General features: G+C 40.4%; 1 protein-coding gene across 1 annotated transcript in view; it reads right to left on the reverse strand.

Moving 5' to 3' along the window:
- Nucleotides 1–25,774, reverse strand: part of LOC109034657 (uncharacterized) — a 76,719-nt gene that overhangs the window by 40,435 nt on the left and 10,510 nt on the right. The window contains exon 2 of the mRNA XM_072304331.1: nucleotides 3,143–3,186. The gene's annotated coding sequence lies outside the window, so the exon portion shown is untranslated. The remainder of the gene's footprint in view (nucleotides 1–3,142; nucleotides 3,187–25,774) is intronic.

Consider the following 25,774-nt stretch of genomic DNA (forward strand, 5'->3'; position numbering starts at 1 on the left):
ATCATTGAAGGGACGTCACGTTTATGACAGTGATGCGGATCTCCACAGGGGATCTTGATACATCACTGCCGTGCTAAGGAAGAACACCGTATCAGCATTTGAGAGTTGCCAAATTTCCTTCGATGAAATGTCCATTTTGTAGGAAAGTTATGAGAATTTTACTTTGAAAGTTTCAGGAGCTATAGGTAACATTGCGAACGAAATTATCTGAAAAATTGGAAGAAAAATATTCATAAGTTTACCGGGAAATTCGTGTTTTATCAACGGAAATTTGGCAACGCCTAAAGGTTCATACGGCGTTTTTCCTAAGCACGACAGTATGGAGATGTTGCATGTGTGAGGAATTTGCGATTTGACTAATGATTCTGGAGTAAAAGTTCGCAAGAAACACGATGGTGCCACAGGTTTTCTCTGAAATCAACTCCCAAGCTCAAAAAAAGCTCTCAAGTTGAGGCCAAAATGGAGGGGATATCCCACGCTATCCTGAGAGTCCACCTCTACATCAAGACAAACTCTCCATGCAAAGTTAGGGAGCAAATAAATTAGCAGGGTTGCCGTATTTTCAGTTTTGAAGTCTCCCATTAAAGTGGCAGCCCTGTCAATGTGTTTGCTCCCTACCTTGCATGGAGAGTTCGTCTTGATGTAGACGTGGACTCTCAGGGTAGGGTGGGATATCCCTTCCATTTTGGCCTCAACTTGAGAGCTTTTTTTGAGCTTGGGAGTTGATTTCAGAGATAACCAGTGGGACTATCGTGTTTCTTGCGAACTTTTACATAAGAATCAACAGTCAAATCGCAAATTCATCACACATGCAACATCTCCATTGGACTTTGATATTCGAATCTGAAGAATGGCAGCGGCATTTTTCAAGTCAATTCGTTCAAAAGGTTGGCTACCTTTCTGGGCCTTGTCCGTGCTCTCCTCATATGTAGGTACTCTAACTTGAATAACTTGATGCTAATCCAACCCATGCGAGACATCAGCCCAGCTTGGCACAGTTTGGCAACAGCTGTCGCGATAATTATGGCGCGCCTGCAGCAGGATTAGGCCATGCAAATTCAATCACCCGGATTAAAATGTCACTTTTGACGACCAGCGCACCCAGGCACTACCATTGAGCGTTGCGGTTTGCCTACATCCAAAATGCAGGCCCATTACCGGCCGTGCTTTTTCTTTTTTTCCCGTGCATCCAGCTCCGATAGTAGGACTTCATGCAGTTCCTGATCCTGAAAGCTGCTTTACCCGGCACAACTTCCTCCGATTGAATTCCGGGAATCCTCCACCGTAGAATTTTACAGATGTTTCAATAAATGCTAGATCTAGATAAATGCTAGCTCTAGAGTAGCTATATAAAAACAGTGCCGATTAAAAGTCCCTTTATACCGAGAGTTACGACAACCCTCCCTCATGGAGTAACAAATGGGAATTTTTTTGCAGGTTTAATAGATTACACTTTTTCTCAGAGGTCTACACTCTACAGCCAACTATAGACAGAGATTTAATATCCGTAGACAACAGGGCAATATGGACATCCCATTCTCCAGGCTTTTCACATTTTCAGGGAATAAAGCCAAGTAGAACCTGTTCCTGCAGATCCACTCGTCAGTTCCAAGAAAATTTGACGCCACTACCGGAATTCGAACCCGGGACCTATTTACCTAGAGTCAGGCGCGCTGACTACTAGGCTAACCTAGCAAACTACATCAAAATTACCGAATTGCCCATACTCGCCGTGTATAGGTACTTTAGATAGATTCATTGCGGCAAAAGAACTCTTATAATAAGAAAAAATGAAAACAAGTTGACGGCCTAAGCGCGGAACCATTTCCGTTCCGTTTGCAACGTTACAGACTTCCTGTCATACTTTATTATTTTTTTAGAAAATAAGTCATCGCAATGTCTTGAAAATTACCTTGATTTTTCCTCTCTGTTAGCAGAATATTCCGTTGAAATTTAAAGCTACAAGATTGGCTTGTTTTACTTTGAAAAAATAAAGTATTAGCGGAAATTTTGAAACAGCGCAGTGAAGATACGCGGTTTTGCACTTTGGCCATCGATGCGGGAACTGTACGAGAGGTATATTGGACCACTTTGCATTTTTAGCCTCACGTTCACAAAAACTGTGAACTGTGCGGTATTTTTTAACACGGCGGCGGCTAAATCCATAATTATCCTCGCTACTAATGTCAAATTATGTTGACCAAGTCATAACTAATTCAAAAAAGCCCGGGACTTCCGGTTTTTATGAAATAAATTTTATTCCGGAACACCCTGAGGGAAACCAGGAGCTGGGAACTCTCGCATACGGCTTCGCTAGTCGCCGCACACTAGTCTCAGAAGTACTGGACAAAACAGCCTCAAAAAGTGATACCATCGGCGGTGTTCCAGCACATATTCTATGATTAAACCAGAAACTCATAACACTCCGAACACTTCAATAGTCGCCTTGACCTGCGTTGATTTGGATTATGGAGTTTTTTTTTCGCGGGGGTTTTCGCTGCGCTAAGAATTATTTTTTGAGTTTCCTTCTTAACCGTGATTTTCATTTTTCCCTATTGAGGTGATTCGATGGACGCTATATTTAGTGTCAGAACGGCATGCGATGTATCGCATCAATTGGTTCCATTCCATTGGTTTCATTGGTTCAACAAAGAAATTCAACGTAATAAAGGCGTGGTTTTTTTTAGAGATGATATATCGCATTCGAGTGCAGTTTCGATATCAGTATCGAATGCGATGTTTTCTCTCTAAAAAACCACGCCTTTATTACGCTGAATTTCTTTGTAAAAATTGGTAAGTGAGTGATCTAGTCTCCTGACAACAAAATTGCAATCTCAAAATTGGAGAAAAATGAAGAGTAGCTGAAAAAATGGAACCAATTGATGCGAAACATCGCATGCCGTTCTGACACAAAATATGGCGTCCATCGAATCACTTTAACATTACAAATAATTGTGTGAGATCTTAGTCTGCTGAAGAAGGACGTGAAATTTGAAATTATAAAGACGGCACTGAAGGGTTAAAAATGTTGGCACTGAAGTAAAGATGAAAAAGAGGCTTTGATATGTTTTGTCTTGATATGGGGGTCAGCTCCAACGAAAAAGTATGGCATTTATGAGTCAATTCAGATGCTTGTACTTACTCTCTTCTTGCGATCCGACTCATCTTTTTATAGATTTTCCATCCCTGTAATCAGAGGAGATCATTAATATCACACCAAAAATAAGAAAATATCACAATTTTGGAAGAAAAATGCGTATTTTAAAGCTTCAGCATTATTTAACACAATAAGCAGCACATTAAAAAACTAAGCAGATATGACGGAGTCAGGCAAAATTTGTATTTAAATGACGGGGGGGGGGGGGGGGGGCTGATATGACTAGACCGCAGCTTGAAGGGGTTAATTCTCCATCATTTATCCCTTAGAACACCCTAAATTCCAACAAATTAACTCTTCGTTAGCAATTCAAAGTTTGAGGTGAAAAAATGGAAACTTTGTTGAGAATGCTGCTGAAGTGTGCCGTGCTGAGGAAAAACGCGGCATGACCATTCGAGAGTTGCCGAATTTCGTTGGATAAAATGTTTCTTTTTGAGAAAAAGTATGAACATTTGTCCTCGAAAGTTCCAGAAACAGAAGGTAAAATTGTGAATAAAATTATCTGAAAAATTGGAAGAAAGATATTCATAAGTTTATCGAGTAATTTGTGTTTTATCAAAAGAAATTTGGCAACGCCTGAAGGTTCATACGACGTTTTGCCTTAGCACGGCAGTATAGCCGCCCCTGAAACGATTTAGTTTAAATGCTCAAAAAATCATTAATGATACTAATTTCGGCTGGAAATCTAACCCAATGACTTTGAGTGTTGAAGTGTTCAGCATCAAAAACTTAATTTTTTTTTTTACCCCACCCCAGTTTTTCCCCTGTGCTGAACGGTTTGCATTTCCACATTAATGCATTTTCTGCGTGATCTAATCACAAGTAACATACATTTTATCTACATTTTCAAAAACTAAAAAAAAAAAAAAAAAAAAATCGCCGGATCTTAATACAAGACAGAAAGAGGTTAGTTTTCACGACTAAGCTCCTTAATATCGCAAATCGTCCTCCAAATCCTACCTCTGCCGTATTCCAAAAATATGTGCACACTTATGGATGGGGGTCCTGTCGCGTGGTTCACACATTAGTGCTCATGCATCACACCACTGTTCTACCGTTGCTGAGGAAGAACGCCGTATGAGCCATCAGGCATTGCCAAATTTTCAAGAAAATGTTTGAATATTTCTCCTCCGATTTTTAAGCGGATTTTGCTTGTAATTCGATCTAACGCCTTGTCTCCACGGGACGTTTCACGGGATTTTTCCCAAGTTCGAATCGCAGGAATGAAACTTCTGCCTTTTTTTCTCGTTAAACAACACAACAAATTTTCTTCTTCGTCTTTTTAAGTCGAGATATTTTTGAGATTTCACTTCTTTTTTTTTAGCGTATTCGTGAATTCAGGGCATAGAAGTAGGTACAGAGGAGTACAAATTTTTATAAGATTCGGTTCACAACCGTTGCCAAAATTCAGAAAAAACGATTTACTTTAAATTCCGAAATTTTAGGGGAGCCGCAGCTCCGACAGGGGGCACTTTTGGAAACTTTTGGACGCTTTTGGAACAAGGAAGTATTATTTTAATTCACAAAACACGCTCCTGCAGTTTGGCCGTTTAACCTTGGATCACTGTGTATATCTCTTTTGATTTTTGAGAGAATTTCACTCGTAATGGAGATGTTGCATGTGTGAGGAATTTGCGATTTGACTGTTGATTCTTCTGTAAAAGTTCGCGAGAAACACGATGGTGCCACTGATTTTCTCTGAAATCAACTCCCAAGCTTAGTAAAAGCTCTCGAGTTGAGACCAAAATGGAGGGAATATCCCACGCTATCCTGAGAGTCCACTTCTACATCAAGACAAACTCTCCATGCAAAGATAGGAGGCAAATACATTGACAGGGCTGCCACTTCATTTGGGGACTCCAAAACTGAAAACACGGCAACCCTGCTAATGTATTTGCTCTCTATCTTTGCATGGAGAGTTTGTTTTGATGTAGAAGTGGACTCTCAGGGAAGGGTGGGATATCCCCTCCTGGCCTTACTTTGAAAGTTTTTTTGAGCTTGGGAGATGATTTCAGAGAAACCAGTGGCACCGTTGTGTTTCTTGCAAACTTTTACATAAGAATCAATGGTTAAATCGCAAATCCCTCACACATGCAACATCTCCACTCGATCTAAAAAGTCTGAAAATTTCAAGGAAAGACATCCATAACCTTTTTCAAAAATATACACTTGTTGAGAGGAAATTTGGCAACATTCGAATGCTCATACGACGTTTCATTCAATACGGCAGTGTTTAGGCCTTTAAAACGACGCCGCACGGCGCCGCGACGCACCGCCTCGCCGCGGCTCCGCATTCAACCTCTTGAGTTATGGTTCGAGCTTAAATTTGCGTGCCATCCATCTGAAGGGGTGTGAAATTGATAAATACGCCCGACCGACGCAGCGCCGCGATAATATATGGCGGGCGATTTGCACCGTCCCGCTCGGCAGAAACCGCGTATAAACACGGGATTCGCATAGACAGTTAGGAGCATCGAGGTTTTATAGTCGTGCGGTTGCTCGGCAGGGCGCCCGAACGCAACCCGCAACTCAGTCGCGTCGCGGAATAAATTGTGAAATTAATTTTTTTCCTTTCCGTTTCCTTCAATTTTTTACTCCGTTTTTTATTTCCTCGAAGCTCGCGACGGCGGGATCGAGCCCTCGAAGGGGTGAAGTGGAGGGGGCGGGCCCCGGGGTGGGGGCGAGGGGGGGGGGCGAGGGGGGGGCGAGGGGGGGGGCGCCTAATTTGAAAACACGGGTCGGACAAATACGGCAATGGAATTATCAGTTTCATTGCTAATTATATTACGGCGCTCTCGATTTTGTACCCTCAGACCGTGCGCTTTGTACCCGCTCTGCTGCGGTGTTGCCGGATCTGTATAACATTTCGATAGACATGAGCAGCGTTTACAAGAGAGGGACCTATTCTGATTTTTAAAAGCAAAATTGGACCGAGTTCATCAGAAAAGAACCAACCCACATTAAGGTGATTCGATGGACGCTATATTTTGTGTCAGAACGACATGCGATGTATCGCATCGATTGGTTCCATTTTTCAGGTACTCGTCATTTTTCTCGAATTTTGAGATCGCAATTCTGTTGCCAGGAGAATGAAGAATTTACTTACCAATTTTGACAAACAGATTCTACGTAATATAGGCGTATTTTTTCAGAGGAAAAACATCGCAGTCGATACTGATATCAAAACTGCACTCGAATGCTGTGTTTTCTATTTGAAAAAAACATGCCTAAATTAAATTAAATGCGCTCGTCAAAATTGGTGAGTGAACTCTTTAGTCTCCTGACAACAGGATTGCGATCTCAAAATTCGAGAAAAATGACGAGTAGCTGAAAAAATGGAACCAATCGATGCAATATATCGCAAGTCGTTTTGACACAAAATATGGTGGCTGCGCAATCATCTTAAGTTGAAACTGAGAAAAAGGGTTGAAATTTTATTCGTGCATAAGTCCTCAACCCCTTTGACTTTCTTTCGTCCGAATGCATCACGATCATTTTCACCTCCGAACTGCTTTCGTAACTTGAATGAGAATCGAGGGTGTCTTTCGTTGGAATACGTCTGCTTCTGAACATCGATTAGACCGAGTTCATCGGAAAGGAACCAGTGGCGTGGCGTGCTTTGCGATATATCGATTGCTTTGCAATTTAAACCTACGGAAAAGGATCGATAAACAGGGTGTTCGCAGTGAACACCTTAATAATCGATTCTTTACCATAGGTTTAAATAGCATAACAATCGATACATCGCTTGCGTTTTTAATCTGCCCGGCAAATTGGGATACCTCCGATTATTCTGCCGGATCAGACATAAAATTAAATTAAACTGATAATAATACGAGAAAAAAAGGTAATAACATAAATACGTTGACATTAATTAAAAGTAGAAAAAGATGCAATTATAATAAACATGAATTAAGTACAAAAACTGAAAAAAATAAAAGTAATAAAAAATAAAGAAAAGGAAAGAAGAGTAAATTTTGAAATGAAATGAAAGAAATTTGAAAAATAGAGTAGAAGATTTAAAAAGAAAAAGGGGGGATTTAAAAATTTAAAAAAATACATAAAATTGTTTTTAAAAAAAAAAACAGAGTAAATAATTAAATATAATAGAGAACAAAAGACAATAATATTGAGTACAATGTCGCTCAGATTCGGGTTGAGGTTTCAATAACGAGGCCAGATTACATGTTTATATCTTCTGCTGTTTTTCTTTCGTAGCCTTTGAAGCACCACTGCGATAAACTCTGATACGAACACAGTAATTTGAAGATAAAGCGACGGAGTGGATGCGCGTTGATGACGGCGCAGAGATACAACTATTCGTACTTAATGGATGTCCGTGTTGCGTCTGCAAAATTGAAGGCGCGATGACGCGAGGCGTCACTTCGCGATGCTCCGTTCAGCCTCTGCTGCCGAGAAGGTATCGCTCAGAATCGAGAGAAAAGTTAGGAAATGAGGCCCAAATCCGAGGCCGTATCTTCGGCTGTGCTGACACTTGATTTTTCTCTCTTTTTTTCAATTTGGTGTCTACTTCTTTTTTAGGATATATCTGTAGACCTATATCTAAAAGCTCATTTGAACCGGCTATGTGCAACTCGCAGGGCACGTATTTTTAGAAAACCGCGGGTGTACTTGACCCGTATTGGCGAATCCAGCATTGTGGCAACATCGGATTTCCTTCATTTAAACCTATGGAAATGTATCGATTCTTGGAGAGGCCAGGCACTCCGACAAGAATCGATTATTTAGCATAGGTTTGAATGGAGGAATCCGATGTTGCCAAATTGCCGGATCCGCCTCTAGGTATGCGGCATGGGCATCAAAGTGTTGAAGAAACTTAAACCAACGATATTGCTTGAAATTTTCAAAGAATAGCCTTCATCCGAAGTGTAAAATTCAGGGAAGTTTTCACGAAATGACGTTAAGTATTATTACATTTAGAAATTAAAATTTGTCCGTCGCAAACCGAGATTCGCGTTTTGTAGTATTATCGACAGCATTGCTCATTTCGTTGAACACGCTTTAGGCGGAAAATGTAGCTGATCTCTTACTTCTATCCTCTGGGAGGGCTGTACTGTGGGGTCTTTAAAATATTTAGAATTCGGGATAATCTCAAAGATTATGACTCTTATTGAATCATAGAAAAAGGGAGAGGAAAAGAGGGGGAAAAGAGAGGAACGAACAGGAACTACGTGTAATGGGAATAATTTGGAGTGGAACAAGTCAGAAAGATGCCAACTGCTCAATCAAGAAAGAGGAAAATATTGCCGTTTCCCCTATCATTTCCCGTTTTTCCATTAAGAGCGATGCATAAATAGGCCAGTTCATCCGAACTGATGGAATTTTCAGCAAACTCGTCATATATAAGGAAATTTTGGTTCAGTGAAGTTGGGTTACTTGTGAGGTAAAGTCGGATAAAGTTAGTTTTGAGTTAGGTTAGGTTAGGTTAGGCTAGAGTCAATAGCACAAGGAAAACTAGACTTGAAATTCGAGAGATGTTATAGAGGGAAGTTTTAAGTTTCGTTGACACCGTGATCACCTTTCATGGGGGTCAGAATTTTTTATTTTTGGATGATCATGGTGTCACCAAAAACTTAGAAAAACTGTTTGTTGACACCATGCTCGTTGTAAATAATAAAAATACATTCGGTCTTCATAATATTTCTATTCCATATTTATCTTATAGATCGTATTCGATACATCAAACGGGTGAGATTGTATCGATATCGATTGGTTCAAAACATAAACATAGCCTCAAAAGTAAATTCAGAAATCTGAGAGAACGGATCTTTTGAAACAGATTTTTTATTCTTTTGAGTACTAAATGCCAATGCAAAGTGAAATTGTCAGGAAATTTCTCATTTTCAGCTTTTCCAATTAAAATCCTTACAGTTTGGTTTGAGGTTATGTTCTATTGTTTTGAACCAAACGATACATCGAACCGTTATCGAATGCGGTCTATTATAATTACTATGTATTTATAGTGCCCCACTGTATTATACTTTTCCTCCTACCCCTATCTAGGGGACATAACATTTTAATAGCACTAGCATTAAGTCTTAGCCCTAAGTCTAGTTATAATCATATTGTAAATATTCCAATTGCTGTATAAGTAGGTGAATAAGTTTAAAAAAAAAAAAAAAAAAAAAAAAAAAAAAAAAAAAAAACCATGCTCGTTGACATCATGATCGTTGACACCATGTTAAGTATTCATCATCTTTCATAGGGGTCAGAATTTTTTTAATTTTGAATGATCATAGTGTCAACAAAAACTTAGAAAAACTGTTTGTTGACACCATGATCGTTGACGTCATGATCGTTGACACCATGCTAAGTAATCATTAACCCCCTCCTCCTCTCAGCTGACCCAACAGCCGACCTTGAATCCGATCCGGAACTCGGACCACCCTTATCAGTGACCCAGATACCTCTCAATCGTCATCGATCCCGGCGCGGGGTGATTTAAGGGCACGCCGGTGGAATGCGGATTGCAGAGGCCGGCAATTGCGGGGGCGGCGAACAAGTGGACTAAATTAGACCGAGGAGGGGATCGGGCAATTGTAATAAATCCATTCGGCGGGGCGGGGGTGTTTATCGCTATTATGATACCATAAATCGAACCGGGAGGGCAGCGATATACAGGGTGGCTCCACCTGGCGGGGAGGAAGGCTAATTAGCCGGAGTCGTTCCGGGGGGCGGCGGGGGGTGGCGGCCGGGGACTGTGGTCGAGTGAGAGATAGCCCCGGACAAGCACGATGAGTCCCGAGAGTCCCTCCAACTAAAGTTCTGCCGTGCTGAGGAAGAACGCCGTATGAGCCTTCAGGCGTTGCCAAATTTCCCTTGATAAAACATATATTTAAGATATCATTCATGCATATTTGGACCGCGTTAAACAGAAAGGAACCAAACCACATTAGCTATTGCCAAATTTAATTGACTAATTTAATTTTTTACATGAAAACAGTTGGGCGGATTTTCGTGCAAATTTCAGTGAATTTTCTCCATAGTGCGAAGCAAATTTCTTAACATTTTCAAAAGGATCCGCACAAACGTTTTCTCGTAAAAAAACAAAGTGCCCAGTTAAAATTGGCAATAGCTGATGTGGCTTGGTTCCTTTCTGTTAAACGCGGTCCATTTTTCCTTGAAATTTTCAGATATTTTAGATTAAAGTGTGTACAAAATTGTCTGAAAATTTTGGAAAATAATATTCGCAATGGAGATGTTGCATGTGTGAGGAATTTGCGATTTGACTATTGATTCTTATGTAAAAGTTCGCGAGAAGCACGATGGTGCCACTGGTTTTCTCTGAAATCAACTCCCAAGCTCAAAAAAAGCTCTCAACTTGAGTCCAAAATGGAGGGGATATCCCACCCTACCCTGAGAGTCCACCTCTACATCAAGACGAACTCTCCATGCAAAGATAGGGAGCAAATACATTGACAGGGCTGCCACTTTATTTGGTGACTCTTAAACTGAAAACACGGCAACACTGCTAATGTATTTGCTCCCTATCTTTGCATGGAGAGTTTGTCTTGATGTAAAGGTGGACTCTCACGATAGCGTGGGATATCCCCTCCATTTTGGAATCAACTTGAGAGCTTTTTTTGAGCTTGGAAGTTGATTTCAGAGAAAACCAGTAGCACCATCGTATTTCTCGCGAACTTTTACATAAGAATCATCAGTCAAATCGCAAATTCCTCACACATGCAATATCTCCATTTCCCTCAGTAAATTCGGTTTTTATCGGAGGAAACTTGGCAACGTCTCAAGGCTCATACGGCGTTCTTCCTTAGCATGGCAGAGTTGGTGCCGGGCCCGATGCCCGAGCTGGGGAAGTCGCCAGCGTCGTGCGGGTGGTCTAGTCGCAAGGCGCTCTAGCTCGGCTCATCCCCGCAACAACGGGCCCAGAATGGCAGCTTCTGCCGTTTAACCGAAAAGAGCATCATGAGGGTTGCTAGAGAATTTGTAAAATTAAATTCCCTGATATTTCCCTGCTTTCCCCGACACATTTTGGGGAAACCTGACAATTGAAGATATGCCAGATGGTCAAGAAGACATAATAAGAAATTGTTTTCGGGCAAAATTTGTTCCTCGATACGTAAAATCCATTCTAGAAAACTAAGAAATGTGCTTATTATCGACCTTTCCCTGACATTTTCATTGATATTTCCAGGTTTTCTCCAGTTTCTTAAAATTCCTTGAAATTTCCCGGTTTTTCCGGTATTCCCTGACTTTGGTGACCCTGGGAACCAATCATGATTAGGAAACAACAAAACTTGATTTTGGTGAAATTCCCTGCCAATTGAACATGCCAGGTTGTTAAAAAGACAATAGTTAAAAATATTTTCCGGGCAAAATTTGTTGTTCACAACGTTAAATCCACTCGAGAAAGCAAATAAAGGTGACTTAACGATTTTTCCCTGACATTTTCGTCATAATTCCTGACATTTTCGTCAGTTTCCCTAACTTTTTCAATTCTCTGACGTTTCCCGGTTTTCCCGGTAGCTAACTGTGGCGCAACCGTGTGAGAGTATTATTAAACCGCAGAGTAGTAACCCCTTACGACGGTATAAATTTGTGCCACTAATTTTTTCTAAAAAAATATTAAAATTTAGTGAGACATCCACTCTGAGGCAATATACAGGATGTTCCATTGTTAAACGATCGATTTTTGGGATCAAGATACAGTTGCAGTACGTTGGCGCGGCGTGCTATGCAATATATCGATTGATCTGCCATTCAAACCTATGGAAAAGGATCGATAATCAGGGTGTTCGCAGCGAATATCTTAATGATCGATTCTTTACCATAACTTCGAATGAGGAAATATCGATAATCGACCTCGTCACTAGTACAGTAGTCTCATTTGCGTATTGCATTTTGCAAAAAGATCCTAAGAGCATATTCCCATGTCGCTAAGATTAGACAATTTATTTTACCTTGCAAACTGATCATCAAAACAAGTTTAATCTTCACTCCCAATTAAGTATTAATTCAAGGCAAAAATTACCTTTGTAAATTTAATTTGTGATATGATCTCGGTAATTTTTTTTTTTTTTTTTTCTTTTGCAAAGAATGGAAGTTGCACAATCTTAGTAATGTTAAAATACTCTTGGTTCCTTTTTACAAAACGCAATCCAATCATAGGTAGGTTAATAAAATAAAAGCTGTAACCATTTTTCTCTCCTGTCATGTACACTACAGACTACATTCTCATTTCCGTAATTTGTTTTAAAGTTGATTTATGAATATGTTCACTCGCGTTAAACTAGTAGCAGGTAAAGAAGTAAAGAGATCGAACGTCGGACATTTAATTAAGAAGCCCACAAAACAACACCTCGAAAAACAGAAACATTCAACCGTAAACACGCAAGTCTCAAGACCGACCCCTGATAATAATTGGAAGGGACAAGGGATCGAAGTTGAAGTAAATTAGTTCTAAGAATGCCCGGTAGACATCGCGTGTTTCCAAGAAAACTGTATTGAAGGGCTGATTGGGAGCATTCTTGGAATAAGGCTGTCTCCATGCTTGCGGTGTTCCCTCTAGATAAACATGCATGTATGAAAGTCGTGAAGGTGGAGTTTATTGGCGGTCACGCATTAACTATTCAAGCAATGTAATCTGGTGAGGCATATCGACGGTGAAACTACCAAACCACGTATCTCGGTTTGCGACGTCACAGACTGCCTGCCATTCTTTATTTTTTAAATGAAAAACTACCTAACGTCCAGTCTTGAAAATTTCTGTGATTTTTCCTCTTTGTGCAGAGAAAATTCTGTGAAAATTTCAAGGAATGATATTGATTTGGTCTACTTCAAAAAAATAAAATGTGAGTGTAAATTTTTAAACACCGCAAACGAGATACGTGGTTTGGTAGTTTCACCGTCGATATACTTGGCGGATCCGTGATGTAAATATCGACGGCTAAAGTGCGAAACAACGTATCTCCGTCTGCAATGTTGCCCTCCCATTCATACTTTGTCAAATTCCTTAAAACTCCCTTGATTTTTCTGATCTGTGAGCGAAATATTCTGTACGCATTTCCAGCCATAAAATTGGTTTGTTTCTCTCCGAAAAAATAAAATAGGAACAGAGATTTTGAAACATCGCAATGGAGATACGTGTTTTGGAACTTTGGTCATCGATATTTTCGTGTGCACGTGGCAACATTTATATATTTCGTAATGCTGGCTGATGAATGTAATGTTTATCGATTTGTTGGTCAAGTTTGTCAAACTGAATCTTGTCCGCTGAACGAACTGCTCAAAGAATCGCTTAGCGTTTATCCCGTAAACGCTGGACGGACGAGAGCGTAGGACTAACTGTTTAGTAGGACGAAATTCCCTTGGACAAGATTTCGAGGGAGAAAAACGTGAAAAAAATAAATTGGACGAAAACGTTTAGTCCAGTCAATTTAGCTCTAAATAAGGGTCATCTGGGAAAATCCATATATAGAAGGTTTTTTTGCGGAAACATGTTGCATTAGGCTACCAGAACAACATATCAAAAGTTTACCAAAATCGGCCGTCCGCTAAGGCCGCCATCTTGAAAAAAGGGGGGGCGGGGGGCCAAAATACGCCGCCGGCGACCGGTTTTTAGCTTATATCTTGAAAAATATCGATCCTACGGAAAAATGTCACTGAACCTTTTAAAAAGATCATAAAATTTCCTATTAGAAACACTATACATTTATTAAGTTGCGACTTCTGGTTCGTGAGATATGGCGGTAGTTTCCTGCGGCTAGGAAAGTCAAATCTTGCGAGAAATCACGTTTTTTCAACAAAATCTGTAATTATCTTAAAAACGGCGAGTCTGAGGCAAAAAAGTGTTCTTACCGGAATGAAAGAGCATAAAATTTCCATGCTACGAATGCTTATAAATTCACCAGGGGGTCCGCCCCCGGAGCGCAATGCGGTCCGAACCAACGGCGGCTACTACGCGGTGAGGCTCGGCTTGGCCGCGCCATGAATTGTTGCGGTCCAAGATGAAACGGCTTCACTTTTTTGGTAGATTTACCGCGAGGGTATGTCATATTATCCATTTAAATATGTGCTAATTTCCTTTCATCATGAACCCCCCCCCCCCTCCCCCTTTAGGTCATGCATAAAGTATAGTTAATAAATGTCAACGGTCGCGCTTGAAGATAATGTTATTATTTTAGGCTTTCTTATTCAAATTAAATTTGTCAACAAATCCTCTTTTTTCAAAGTAACTAAAAGGAAATGAATTAATACAAAATATAGAAAGAGGGAGTCTAAATTCATCTTCTGCTTCCTCTTCGATCAGTGTTTCTGCTTGATTGCTGCATCCCAAGCCGGAACAATGTAGACAAAAGTCACTGCATGGTACACCAGCTCTCTTACAATAGCAGCGGGCACTACAGCTTTTCGAACATGTACATGAGATGATTTGTAAAAGTTCTTGGGGGGGAGGGGGGGGGGGGTCAGGCGGGTTGAGCATAGGCACAAGGAGAAGCCTGAGTTCCGAAGATTTCCACCCCCATTCCTTGGGATTCCGTTTTCTTCCTCTCCAGAGTTGAACTTGATAATATACACGTAAGAAGTGTTGTTTGCACGCATCTGAAGTTGGAGGCAACGTTTGCAGTTTCACCTCAGTTTTTGCCTTGCCAAAGCACGATTAAAACATTGAAATCTGCTGAAATCTGCATTTGTTCAAAGCAGTAGGTAACTGATTTTTCAGCACCATACAGCAAAAGAACGAGTTGCTCACCCGCTTGACAAAGCTCATCTTGAGTGCAGTCGGTTTCATCAAATTTCTCAGCAATACAAGAGACTTCGCCACATTTTTCTAACAGTTTAATAAATTTGCCTTTGCCCTTGCCACGAAATGCTGAAGTAGTATCACATCCACTGACGACATAGATAAACAGAATGCTCTTCTTCTAATTTACGTTCGATGTTCGCAATCGATTTGAGCTAAAAATTTGGGCTGCATATTTGCCCTTATACCTGGTTTGAGTGATAGGATGTCGCTTGATGCAGGCGTCAAAGCTATCATTAGAACAAGGAGGTCAATGTCTTCACCAACGATTAGAGTACCTATATTGAGAGAGTATGGCCACCGGTGTTACCACCTCTGATTGGCTCTGGCTCAGCCATCATAGGCTGAATGGAGCCCTTAGGACCCAAAAATGGCGGACGCCATAAATTAATGTGATGCAAAATGACTCAAATTGTAGTTTTCTTTGCTTATCGTAACGAGAAATTTACCCAAATGCACTATTGCGATTCTTTGCATATTTTTAAGGCTAATCGTGTGCAATTTTTGAGAAAAATTATCTTGGATGTAGTAAGGTTGGCAGCAAGTGTGGTTGGTGAAAACAGTCAAAAGTTGGCAATGACCCCCCTCCTATCCACAAAAACCAAAACAAAGCGCCGCCATTTTTGGGTCCTAAAAGTCTCTCCATGGGGCCCAGTGGCCATACTCTCTCAATATAGGTAGGTACTCTACCAACGATAACAACTTGTTTCTTCGTTCCTCTCGGCAGACTGATAGCCTCATTTACGATGAGAGTATCCGCATCGTCCTCTGCTTGAGATACTTTAACTTGACTCCCTGTGGTAAAGTGTTTCGATAACAAGCGAATTAAACGCGCATCATTCTTTTCATTATAGATAGAAGCAAGTCCTGGGCCACGGATATGGGAGTGTCCTCAAAAAGAATTAAGGCAGGACATTTCTTAAAGCTATAACGTCGTCACCTTTCGACGCTTTTTGTAGAATCTGTTGCGCTTTTTGTTCGTATCCATCAAAAACAATTGAACCTTCAAGACCATCATGCTTTTCAACATATAGGTATTAATAAACGATTCCACCGCTTAAGGTAATAAACGAAGAAATTCTTGTCTTATTCCTATTTCTATATTTTGTATTAATTCATTTCCTTTTAGTTACTTTGAAAAAAGAGGATTTGTTGACAAATTTAATTTGAATAAGAAAGCCTAAAATAATAACATTATCTTCAAGCGCGACCGTTGACATTTATTAACTATACTTTATGCATGACCTAAAGGGGGAGGGGGGGGGGGGTTCATGATGAAAGGAAATTAGCACATATTTAAATGGATAATATGACATACCCTCGCGGTAAATCTACCAAAAAAGTGAAGCCGTTTCATCTTGGACCGCAACAATTCATGGCGCGGCCAAGCCGAGCCTCACCGCGTAGTAGCCGCCGTTGGTTCGGACCGCATTGCGCTCCGGGGGCGGACCCCCTGTGAATTTATAAGCATTCGTAGCATGGAAATTTTATGCTCTTTCATTCCGGTAAGAACACTTTTTTGCCTCAGACTCGCCGTTTTTAAGATAATTACAGATTTTGTTGAAAAAACGTGATTTCTCGCAAGATTTGACTTTCCTAGCCGCAGGAAACTACCGCCATATCTCACGAACCAGAAGTCGCAACTTAATAAATGTATAGTGTTTCTAATAGGAAATTTTATGATCTTTTTAAAAGGTTCAGTGACATTTTTCCGTAGGATCGATATTTTTCAAGATATAAGCTAAAAACCGGTCGCCGGCGGCGTATTTTGGCCCCCCGCCCCCCCTTTTTTCAAGATGGCGGCCTTAGCGGACGGCCGATTTTGGTAAACTTTTGATATGTTGTTCTGGTAGCCTAATGCAACATGTTTCCGCAAAAAAACCTTCTATATATAGATTTTCCCAGAAAAATGCTAGATTGACTGGACTAGTTTATGGACGCGAAATTGGCGGATCAAAAGCCCTATGACCGATTCAAAGACCAAATATAACTTGTTCGTTCACCACTATTAATATATAGACCACATTATCCACCCTATTCTAATAAAATCATTTTTAAGACGTTCGATGGACGGGGTTAGGAAGATGTCTGTGAAGTTAGCACCCCGACTTTTATAATTTGCAATTTTCTCTTTTGCTCATGAGGCCCTGCAAAGGTCGACTTCCAAGAAAGGAATCAAAATTCTGAGTAAGGAAAAAGTCATTAAGAATATTGTTCGGTGTGAAATTTTCTTTCGAAACATCGTTTTGTTATTCAATTAAAATTATTTGCTCATCATCCGCCAAAGGACGATTTCGACGATTCAGTTGGCCGCGAAGCGGCCTTTGGGGGCGCGCGACGCCCCGGAGTTTGAGCTGCGTAACAGCCAAGGGACAGAGTCCCCTAGTAACGTATGATTCTCATTTTTTGTGATCTTATTAAAGGATTTGCTAATTTTCATGACCAATTCAAAGACCGAAAATCCCTGCTCGTTTATCACTATTAGCAGCTCTGCCGTGCTAAGGAAGAACGCCGTATGAGCCCTCAGACGTTGCCAAATTTCCTTCGATAAAAACCGGATTTACTGCGAAAATTGTGAATATTTTGTTCCAAATTTTTCAGGCAATTTTGTACACTCTTTAATCTAAAATATCTGAGAATTTTAAGGAGAAATATGCATACATTTTGTCAATAATACATGTTTTATCAACGGAAATTTGACAACTCTCGGATGTTCATTTGGCGTTCTTCCTTAGCATGGCAGAGCGCCTCGGGGGTTGGGCCGGGTGGCGACCAGAGGGCAGATCCCCCAAATATTTATAAAGCCGAAGATTTTTCCCAATGCAAACAGAGGGGACAAAATCCCTTCAAGAGTGCCGAAAGGATGGACTTGTTGAAAGCGCGCCAGAAATGAGTCGAGTCCCTTTACAGCACCGTCGAAAAATCACTGAAAATCCTCTTCTATGACGAGTTTTTCCGCGTTTTCACGGCGTGAAGTGGCAACGTGCCCGCGAGTGCGGAATCAATTACTCATGGCGGCGCACCCGAAATCGCGGGAGTTTAGTGTTTTAATCTGTGCATCCCTGTGTCCCGCATCCTGCTTTTTATCCGTGATTAACGGCCGGTCGTCCCGCGGTTTCTGCTTCGAAGTGTCCGCATTGCCAGGCCGATTGTTTTAATTAAACATTCTCCGGCACTCGCAGCCTCTGTCCTCACATCAAAGGAGTTTCTTCAAGTGGGCACATCAGTTAATGGGGGAAGATGGCGTCATAAAAATTAGCGAATCCTTCAATTAAAGATCACAAAAAATGAAAATCTTAAGATATTAGGGGGAGCCCCCTGGCCGTTACGCGGTCCGACCCCTCCCCCCGGGGGGCGCTACGCACCCTCAAAAGCCACACTGAAAAAATAGTATGCTGTTTTAGCACCTAAGTGGCCAAAAATGTGTCTAAGGATCCTAAGATGTTACCTTGAATGCCCACGCAGTGGAATTTGCATTTATAGGATGTAAAGTTATCTGCGAGGGCAGTAAAGGCAGCATATTGTGATCACCAGACACGTTTTTGACATCCTAGGTGCTAAAACAGCATATTATTATTTTCAGGGCACTTCACGGCCAGTGAAATCCTCGAAATCGCCCGTTGGCGGTTAGTGAGCACATAATTTTAATCGAATAACAAAACGACGTTTCGAAGAACAGTTTCAAAAAAGCAAAACAAAGTTGAAAAAAATTCATTTTTTAAAAAAAAATGTGGGGAAAAAAACATCTAGTCAAAAATTTATAAATCCGGTCTTGTTAGATAATAAGGATAATTGGATAAAACAGGAGCATTTCTTGATACTTAAAAAAAATCGCAGGTCTCTAGCTTTCTCTCAGACCGAGAGATGGTTGCCACAAGATGTCTCTTCAAATTCACCTAATCGAGTGGTGGAATATGGTTGCACTGGGATATCAGTGGTAGGTTCTCGCTCTTTTTTGGTTTAAACGAACTATTTAGGGGTTTTTTGGGGAGGGGGGGGGGCGAACAACCATCGCGTATCGAACCAATACTATAATGACTCAAATATCCTCCTGTGTGAGCTTTCCGAAAGCTCTCATCCCTAGTCGCGTGAGGGATAAATATTCAATGTGGTGTTGATGCACAAGAGCCCATTTTAGTGAAACTAAGAGCCTTGACGCTGAATCCGATGCTCAGACAAACGGATCGTCACCCGCTTTTGATAAAAGAATATACAGTAGAAGCGGGAAAGTGTTGTAAATCTGATGCCCTTCGAGGCGTGCGAGGACACCTCTGAAGCGTTGAAAAATGTTTGTTTGAGTGTTTTTAAGCGCAGCTCATATTGTTCATGTTGGTTCACTCTTCAAGGAAGTCTCGCCAAACCGTATCTAATTGCTGACGATATTTATTTTTACTCTATTTTTAAAGTATAAATTTGTTCAAAAACCATTGATTTACTTGTATACCCTCGTTCCATTCGAATTGTTGAGGAAATATGATTTGCGGTGTCTTAATTGGTTAATAACTTTATTACCGACAAAAATATTGTGACAATTCCATATGTGCAATTACGATTCACATAGTATAAACAATACATCCTTCGCTTCAAACGCAGCATATCGATGATGAAACTACAAAAATGCGTTTCCTAGTTAAGTATTGCAGTGTTTCATAATCTGTTCTCCTATATTATATTTTTTAAAAGGAGACCGAATCAACAGCATGGCTTAAAATTTTGACAGGATATTTCTCACATAGGGAAAAAAATCACCGAAGTTTTAATCGTAAGTTCTGTGTAACTTTCGAACAAATTTGCCTGCAATCCTTAAATTGCTCTTTGATAATTTAAGTTGAGTAATAAAAACCACTGAGCTTTTTATGAAACACCATGCCTACAAGCAAATGACGCAAATGTTTCTTCCCATTGAACGTCGTCTGATCGGTGACATGACCAAGCATTCCTCGATCCCAAGCCGACATATTTCTTTTATTAGCCTAACTAATCGCAAAAACAACGCATGACCCACAAGAGGAACATACAAACGTACGTTTTTTTTTTTTCAATTGCACCATCGGCATGCTTACATTAGAGACCTCGTGCATGACCATTAGGCCAACCGCGGCAATTTCCATCTCACGTCCCTCTTCGTCTGAGAAGCCAAATTTAGAGTATCACAAGCTGTTACCGTTTCTAAAAGAAGAAAGTGCTTACTTGACTAGACTAAGGAGATTACATGTTGCCGGATTGTGGGGAGACCGCTGTTTAAAGCTCATTGAAATCGAGAAAAAGCAAACATTTCTCAACCTGGCAACCACGAGGAAGATGCATTGAGGGTAGGTACGATGAAGTAATGGGCTGGACAGATGCAAACAAGTAGTTCATAGAGCGCTACTGCCAGCTCAATTATATTTAGGTTAAAAAGAGTAGAGCTGCCGAAAGATTAGCATGTCATATTTAAATGAGAAAACTATATCCATATGACATAAACGTTGGAAATAAACGTTGGGTCATCGATCTCTTGAGTGGGCTTGATCTCTTCCAAAGCCTAAATGAGGGTCTTGTGCAAAATGTTAGCCCTCAAATTGAATTTTTAGAACTCGAATCTGCCTTTAATATTAAAATGGAAATTCCCAAAGCGATCTGACAAAACTTGTTCAAACTCGTTTTTCTCGGTGTAGCTAGAATCCATTTCTTAGTTACATAATGATAATAATTTTTTATTCATTCACTTGTGCGCAGTATTTACAAGCAATATGACAGGTCCTCCAGGACTAATTTTCCTAATCCTCGTGATAATTCAGTTAATTAAAAAAAAAAAAATTCAGATTAATAGTGCCTTATTGCAAAATGAAATCCAATCATATTATACATATACAAAAAAATTTCATTATGTCAATTAATCCTGATGCGGAATTGAGGATAAACAAATTGATTCGCTGTTTTCTAGACGGAGGTTAAACTTTTGCGTTCCTATCATCGAAGACAAAATTTAAAAGAGGTGTTCATGGTTAATGTCTCGGCCTCTCGGCTGCTGACAAACCTAGCGCAACGGCAATATCAACGCATTGATGCAACTATTCGTGCTCCGTGGACGTCCCCGGTTGCATACTCAAGAATTTGAAGGCGCTCTAACTTTCGTCCGAAAACAGTCTGAATAGCAGCTGCGCGCCCTGCGGCGCGGCGGCGCGGCGGTTGGCCGGCCAGCGCGCGACGCGCATTGGCGCCTGCAAACCTAAGTGGATACTTCAAGCATTGCGCCATGCGTTCGCGTTGGCAGCACGCCGCGCGCCGCGGCGGGTGAGCATAAAGTAAAGGATGAAAACCACGTAAATGCCAGAAGAGTTGGGGCAAAGAAAAACCATTCAAAGTCGAGGATGGCTTATTTAAGGATTTTGCTATTGACTGCTGTTTACAATGAAGAATTTGTCTGCCGGCTTTAAGGAAAAACCGTTTGAAATTACAGAGTTGGGTCGTTTCAGAACTCAACGATATCAGCCCGTAGGAATCTGGACTGAAACCAAATAAAATCCATTGTTTTATATTATTTGGTTAATTTAATCAAAATTAAAGTCGAATCGATGTACCTTTAAAAATATTGAGCACTTACTTTCAACGAGGCTATGAGTTTTAGGAAGAAGCTGAAAGTTTCGAATTTTCTTCATCGGCGATCGTGATACTTTACGTTTTCCTTTATGAACAAACGTTGAGCAGTACGATTTTCACCTCACAAAAAACTTTTTTATACGTTTTATGTATGTTTATGTATAATTATATCGACATCGGAACTGCATACATGCGTGTCTAGGTTACAGTGTTTCAAAATGTTCGCTCATACTTAATCTTTTAAAGGGAGACAAAACCAACATGAAGGCTTAAAATCTTCACAGAACTTTCATCACGCAGCGAATAAAAAACACCGAAGTTTTTAAGAAATGACTTATAGTAGATTTGATGAGTTATCCCCCCCTCCCATATCGAAAACTCAAGAGCGCTTCGCCATAAATTTTCAAAATTTTGTAATTTGTCAAAATTTGACTATCTTCCTAGGCATTTGATAAAATGACTGATTCGATTAATTGCCAGCGACTTGTCGTCACCTCCGACCAAAGTATCACAAGCGCCATGCGAAGTTTAAAAATATCCGCCGTCATTTATTTTTTTACAGAGAAATTGTTGGTTGAATCTGCATGAAAATTTCACTGAATTTTATGAGCAGCACAAAGAAAATTCAGTGAAATTTTCGCACACCCTCGTTGAACAATTCCTCTGAAAAAAATAAAATGGCGGCGGAAATTTTTAAACTTCGCATGACGCTTGTGATATACTTTGTCTGGGAGGTAACGATGTATCGTCTGTAACTGTAACCTCCCTTACAGTAACTGTGCTAAAGGAATGCGAATCATTAGAAAGTCAATTTCAATAAGAATGGCACTAGTGATACAATGCCTCGAAAGTGGATTATTTCTATGGGAAAATTTGACAACACTGTTTAGGCACCGACTCGGGAAATATGTGTGCGGTGCATCGGTGTTTAAATCTCCCGCGTGCGACGGGTCAATCGAACCTCTCTCCCTCTGATGCATATCCGTGCGACGCACAATGGACCGACTCAAGGGAGAGGTCGGAATTGAATTTTATGACTAAAACTGCAAATTTAGATGTTTATTTCGTCAAATTTTAAATTTTAAGGGGTGATTCATACGTAAAATTCTACCAGAAAACCGATGGAACCATTTTTGAGACCTCAGAATTCTGTAAAAACGGAGTTATGAGCTTTTAAAGTTTCAAAATTGTGTTCGACCTCTCCCGTTGACTCGATTCACTGTGCGACGAGTGAAATTACGGCCACCCTCTCCCTCTGATGCATATCTGTGCGACGCACAATGGACCGAATCAACGGGAGAGGTCGGAATTGAATTTTATGACTAAAACTGCAAATTTAGATGTTTATTTCATCAAATTTTAAATTTTGAGGGTGGTTCATACATAAAATTTCACCAGAAAACCAATGGAGTCATTTGTAAGACCTCAAAATTTTGTAAAAACGAAGTTATGAGCTTTTAAAGTTTTCAAATTTTGTCCGACCTCTCCCGATATACTCACTTCACTGTGCGACGAGTGAAATTACGGCCACCGAAAGGCTTCAAACGAACAGTACGGCGGGGGTGGCCGCTCTGCGCCAAACTCAGCCGGATAATAATTGCTGTCAATTTGGCTCCGTGCATTTTTTCGCCACCACCACTGCACCCCCAAGCGCGTGTCGAACTTTGCGAGCAGTTGCCATATCCGCAAGAGATCTCAAATTGAAATGCATTGTCTTTAGGAGAAGAGAGTACCTATATAAAAATTAACTACATAGGAAGAGTAAGGACAGCGGGCCGATTATTGTAATTAATAGACAAAACAATAGACAAAGAAGACAAAAAGGATATGGAGGGATCCTATTGGTGGCAGCAAGTCCCAAGAGAATTTCTCAACGGGAAAATCGCTGTATATTGAGATTTTATTGGCGATAAAATCGCCAGGATTATCAAAATCGCTTTATCGCCCGACAATTTATCACGATACTTTCGGAAAAAAAATCTCGATTTTATCGACGAAAATTGATCACGATTTTATAGACAAAGCAGCAGACAAAGAGACAAAAAGGATAAGGAGGGATCCTATTGATGGAAGCGGGTGGTTTCAATGGGCAAAAGACGTAGGTTATAGACTAACTAACGGCAAACCACGAGAGACCCGATAGTTTGTCCATCAAATGAACCATTTTATTTGATCATCTTTTGTCTATAGAACCGCCCATTTCAACCAATTGGATCGCTCTATACTCCTTATGTCTTTTTTGTCTTTTTTCAAAAATAGGTCCGCTGGTTTGATATTGGAATCTGAGGATTGACAGCGATTTTTTTCGTGTTCGAGGGTTGACTGCCCTCTTGGGCTCTAAGAGCTCCAGCTTTCGACATGCCCGTACTACTCCTGCAGGTCCTCTATTGGAGATAAAAAGTGGCCTGGGGTCGCAGTCATAGTAGTGGCGTGGCGCGAATTGCGATGTATCGATTGTTATGACATTTAAACCTATGGTAAAGAATGGAGTATTTAGGTGTCCGCTGCGAACATCCTGTTAATCGATCCTTTTCCATAGGTTTAAATGGCAGATCAATCTATGTACCGCAAATCACGAACGCCTTCTGTCATAGAGCCCAGGAAACAGCCCCTTTCCTAGGAGATCCCTCATAGTTCACATTGTGATTAAAGAGGTTTTGAAAAGATCCTTGACGTATGGCTTTGTTTAAAGGACTATTTCAAACTATGTCGAGTGAAATTCTCCAAAATAAGTTGGGAAATGGACTCTGGAGGATAACAGCGATTTGCCGCTGCAAAAAATGAAAAATACGAAATTTAAGATTGTTTGATCTTGATAATATGTAAAATGGGTACGGACCTACCTTAAAATTTTCTAAAGCACAAATTTGTCTTTTGTATTTTTAATGCTTTTGCTACAGAAAATCTGCCGTACTAAGGAAAAGCGCCGTATGAACCTACAGGCGATGCTGAATTTCCGTTGGTACGATACGAATTTTCAGGGAAATTTGTAAATATTTTGCTTTCAATATTTCAGAATTTTGCTCTCAATTTTACTTAAAGTTCATGGCAATTTCTCGGAAAAATATTCATAACATTCATCCCAAATAAACATTTTATCGGAGGAAATTTGGCAACTCTCGAATGCTCATACGGCGTTTTTCCTTAGAAAGGCAGAAGTACACTGAAAAAAAAGATTGGTAGAATTTACCATTCCTTCACTCTGTATTTCACACAGCGTCAATTCAGAGTCAATTCTGCCAGAAGAAAGGTAAACGTTACTATATACTGGTACAGGTATCCATTTCTATGGCAGAATCGACTTGAAGATTGGTGGAATTTACCATTCTTTCACGCTGAATGAAATACAGCGTGAAGGATTGGTAAATTCCACCAATCTTTTTTTTTCAGTGTATAATCGCTATATTCCACGGAAGAATCTATTTTCAAAGTTGTACTGCCAATTTTCACTCAAGTTTTGTTGAAATTTTCCTTCTTGTGATATTGTGGGTAACGAATATGCATTCGGCCCTTGGCATTCTTTTCACGCGGTAAATTTATTCTAGGAGGGGAGACCGAGCTGCGAACACTTGTCTCAGCAGAACAGACTTAATTTTCGCCTTCATTTCACGCGTGATACAAATTCACGACATCCATGCACGATTGGTTATCGCTCGGAATAGAGACAGGATGTAATGGAAATCGGCTGAAGAGGCTCACGCATGATAAAGCATCGCAACACATTGGGGGGGGGGGGGGGGGTGCTTTCTGATTGAGACTTATTCGCATGAACTCGGTATGGAGCGAGTTTAGAGAATTGCAATTCTACGATCCAATTCATTTTTCATCGGCGGACACAAGAAAATTGAATATTTTTTTTGGTTTAACTCTTCATTCATAATGGAACTATTAATGTTAATATTTAAAGTAATGTTATTCTATTTTGGTGAAAGGAAATTAGAATTAATTATCTAATATTCATCTAGGATATGAATTCAGAAACAATTCCAAGCCATGGTATTGACAACCCCCGACACCCCCCCCCCCCAATAACATTTGCGCAAGAACGATGAAACTTTCCAATTCACCAACAAAATTTGACTGTGCAATAGAATTTTGGAACATAGCCCATGGTTAGTTACAGCTCGGCTGCATTGTCCATCTCTTATTCGTCCATGTACCCCGGTTATAGAATTTGTTATTCCCGTAAGGTTAGGAACTAAGGACAGGGAGAAATCCTACAGCTGCAATGTTTCAAAATACTATTGTGCAGA

This window comes from Bemisia tabaci, chromosome 9, assembly GCF_918797505.1.
Source record: "Bemisia tabaci chromosome 9, PGI_BMITA_v3".
NCBI classification, from domain to species: Eukaryota; Metazoa; Arthropoda; class Insecta; order Hemiptera; family Aleyrodidae; genus Bemisia; species Bemisia tabaci.